Below are 4,065 nucleotides of genomic sequence, written 5' to 3'. Positions count from 1 at the left end.
CTGCAGGGATGAACAAGGAGCTCCTGGATGAACAAACACAACCAGCTTACAGAGGGCGGAAGCAAGGACAGATAGCCTGGGAGGAATAGAGACAAATTGTCTGAACAGACAGGGATCTGGTTAGGAAAGCACTGGCAGAGGTAAATCTATTCAAGAAGATTAAGGGTAAAAAAATAAAACTCCTTTAGATACATTATTAATAAAAGAAAGAGTTGGAAAAATTTAGGTCCTCTCAGGAAAGATATGGGAGCCCTGGTTACCCAGGACATGTGAGAAGGCTGACAGATTCAGTGACTATTTTGCCTTGGTTTTTACCAGCAAGTGCTCCAGCCACGCTGCCCAATTTGCAGAATGTGAAAGCAGGAACTGGGGAAAAAAAAGAACCTCCCTCTGTATGAGAAGATCAAGCTCAAGATCATGTAAGGAACCTGAAGGCTCACAAGTCCATGGAACCTGGTAAGATACATCCATGGGGCCTGAGGCAACTGCCCAAGGAAGTGGCTAAGCTAATCCATCATATTTGAGAAGTTATGGCAGTATAGCAAAGTTTTGACTGACTGGAAAATGGGGAATATAATTCCCATATTAAAAAAAAGGAAATAAGGAAGCCCCAGGCAACTACAGGCTGGTCAGTCTCACCTTAGTGCCTGGCAAGATCATGGAACAGATTCTTCTTTAAACTACACTTAGGCAAATGGAAAATAAGGTGGTGATTGGTGACAGTCAGCACTGGCTTCACTGAAGGCAAATCACGCCTTACCAGTTTGCTGGCTTTCTATGATGGGCTTGTGCAGCAGTGGTGGATGAGAGAAGGGCAACAGACATCACTTACCTGGACTTGTGAAAAGCATTTGACACTGTCTTGCACAATATTCTTGACTCTAAACTGGAGAGATGTGGATTTAATGGATGGACCACTCAGTGGATAAAATATTGTCTGGATGGCCTCACTCAAAGAGCTGTGGTCAGCAGCTCAATGTCCAAGTGGAGAACAGTGATGAGTGATGTCCCTCAGGGGTCAGTATTGGGACTGATCCTTTTAAACATTTTTGTCAGTGACATTGACAGTGGGGTCAAGTGCACCCTCAGCAAGCTTGCCACCAATACCAAGATGGGTGGTGTGGTGTGGTGTGGTAACAGACTGAAATACCAAGATGGGTGGTGTGGTGTGGTAACAGACTGGAGTAAGGAGTGTCATCCAGAGGGAGCTTCACAGGCTTGAGAGGTGAACTTCATGTGGTTCAGTAGGGCCAAGTGCAAAGTCCTGCATGTGGGTTGGGGCAATCCCAAACACAAGTACAGACTGGGCAGAGGATGGATTGAGAGTAGCCCTGGGAAGAAGGACCTGGGTGAGTGGGTGGACAAGAAGCTCATTGTAACCCACCAATGTGTGCTTGCAGCACAGAGAGCCAAACGTGTCCTGGGCTGCATCAAAACCACTGTAGCCAGCAGGCCAAGGGAGGTGATTCTTTGAGAGCAAAATACATAGCTACATAAACTGAACAGTCTGGGGAGGTTGTTCTAACGAAGATCTGAGAGAGTTCTGTGTGCCATTTCTCTCCTGATGCTCAGCATGAGTTTGGCCATCTATTCAGATGAAATTCTGAGTGTAATTTACCTTGAAACCCTGGAAAGACATAATCATCCTAACCATATGGTAACTATCCCAAATTGAACACTTCTGTGCAAATCATAGCAACTATAGAGACTTGAAGACAAAACAAAAGGAGTATAGTGAAACTTTCTGAAGTCCCTACTAGTCTCAACAGGAATGTGTCTTGCAAAAGAAGGCTTTAATCAAACAGTTCCAGTTTTAACAATTTTGCTGCAAATGCTGTAAGGATAGTCAGGAGTACCCACAAGCAATACTTAGCAACAAAGATGCTGTAAAGCTCTGCAAGTTAAGGGTCTTGCTGAACATCACTCACAAGGGAGATGGCTTCCACTGCACCCCAACTGGGGAGTCCCCAGCAGCCAAACACAGGCCCTGTATGGGCTCAGCCAGAAGTATCCCATTTGCTGGGGACATGGACTGCCAGGCTCCAAGGTCCCAACAGAGACCAGCTCACAGACCAGGGTGAGATCAGCTCTGGGAGGGATGTGAAAAGCAGACTACTGCTTGCTTCAGTTTTATAAACAGACTTGCCCATATGGAGCTCCAAGACAAATCACAGCTTTTGGGTTTGATTTTAAAAGTCACACGTTTAAGCAGTAGAAATGCATGAAGAAGGAAGGATTACTGTATGAGCATGAAAGGTCTTAATGAACTAAGTGAGATTCATGTCCCACACATTGAAGCAAAAATTTCCAGCAACTGAAACTACCATTTCATGACAATCTTCCTCATCCAGCATAAGAAAGTTGTTGAGACTGGAGAGAGAAATATTGAAACTACTTCCTCTTATATCCAGCAATTTCTCTGCTTAGAAATCTATCATACCATCATGAACTTACAGAATTTAAAGTTCCACCAAAATTGTCCTAATATCATTGCTCCCACAATCTGGGGCTTTCAAACCAAAATAATATGAACAGCGCACCTTTTCATTATTGGCAAGAAGTATTACTACAGTTTGTTTCCATGTCACAGTCTACATGGAAGCGGTATGTGGAATACGGTAAGAACATGCTAAGTGACAATAGACTCCAAATTTCTAACCTGGTGGTAGCAACACAGAAAAAAACAATGTAGGTGCTGCGTCTTTCAAAGTAGAGGTCTTCTTCAATACAGAATCAGCCCAGTATAAAAACCCATATTAATTAGAACTGGTGAACATACAGCCTGTTGGTCAAAACTGGCCTTCTCAGCTTTTATTCAGCAGTAATAATCTGAAATTATGTACACTAGCTTCTCAGGTAAATTTACTTTTGAAGTCAAGCATTAAAAACTGCAATGCTTTTCCAAAAATCTGGACTAGTCTACAAATAATCAGTTCTCCCTCAACAGACAAGAAAAAGATAGGATTTACATCTTCTCTAAGCTCTTATGATTTTTTCACTATGCCAGGTTTTTCACTGTGGCATGGGATATCCCCATGCCATAAACACTTATCTTTCCCTCCATAAGTGTTGCAGCTTAGCAAGAGGAATCAACAAAACAGAGCGTAACAGCTTAAAAGTGTTTTGGCCCCTATAAAGAGCAAAGCAACTACTTCTTTGAGACCTATATTAAAAAAAATAACAGAAAACCTGTGCAAGCTGGGAAGAACAGTGGTTTTACGCAACTAAAGTAGTTATGCCAGCAAACTCTAAATTAGACTTTTGTCAACAGGGACTACTTTGTTCAGAGAATCCATAGATATTACACTGACAATAGTAGCATAGGATAATCTCCTCTAGGGAGATTCTAGTCCTAGGAGAGAGCTTGACAGTAATGCTCCTTTTAGAGTTTCAGAACTACTTTTAAGGGTAAAGAATCTTGATCTATTTTCCCACGCTAGAAGGAAGAAATGAAGTAGCTGAACTAGTCTAAACCAGAAGGCAATAGACAAGCCAAGAGTCACTGTCATGGCTAAACAGGAAAACATACTTCAGTTAAAAAAAATTATCTATAATTTCAAATGAAACAATGATGTTTAGTCTTGAAACTGGGACATCTCCCAAATTTGCCCTAAACCAGGACAAACATATAAAACAGAGTTCAGAATCTGAAGCAAAATCCCCAATGTATAAGAAATTACACCAAATGCAACTTCAGGTGCAAAGCTAAAACACACCCATGGCTCTAAAGCAGTAATGGAAGTCTACTTGTGCTCTCCTAAAGGCTTCCATCACCAGTGACCTGCTCAATCAACCTAAACCAAATTTTCTCACAGTCTTCTACAATCCAGGTACTATCAAAATAAATATAGTTAACAAAAAAAGTGCTGCCACAAACCACATGACCTCACACAGTTTACTTGTTAAATTACAGGCATCACATCCTGACAAGTTTCACTCTTTTTTTGCTTATCCATTTTATTTATATGCCAAAATAGGTAGTTGCAGTAGTTGCCTTTATCCAAACACATGAAGGACAGAAACACTGCATACAAAACACTAGCTCAAGGTACTCAGTGTACAGGT

The sequence above is a fragment of the Geospiza fortis genome, unplaced genomic scaffold (assembly GCF_000277835.1).
Source record: "Geospiza fortis unplaced genomic scaffold, GeoFor_1.0 scaffold95, whole genome shotgun sequence".
In the NCBI taxonomy this organism is placed as follows: Eukaryota; Metazoa; Chordata; class Aves; order Passeriformes; family Thraupidae; genus Geospiza; species Geospiza fortis.
This window is presented reverse-complemented; position numbering follows the sequence as displayed.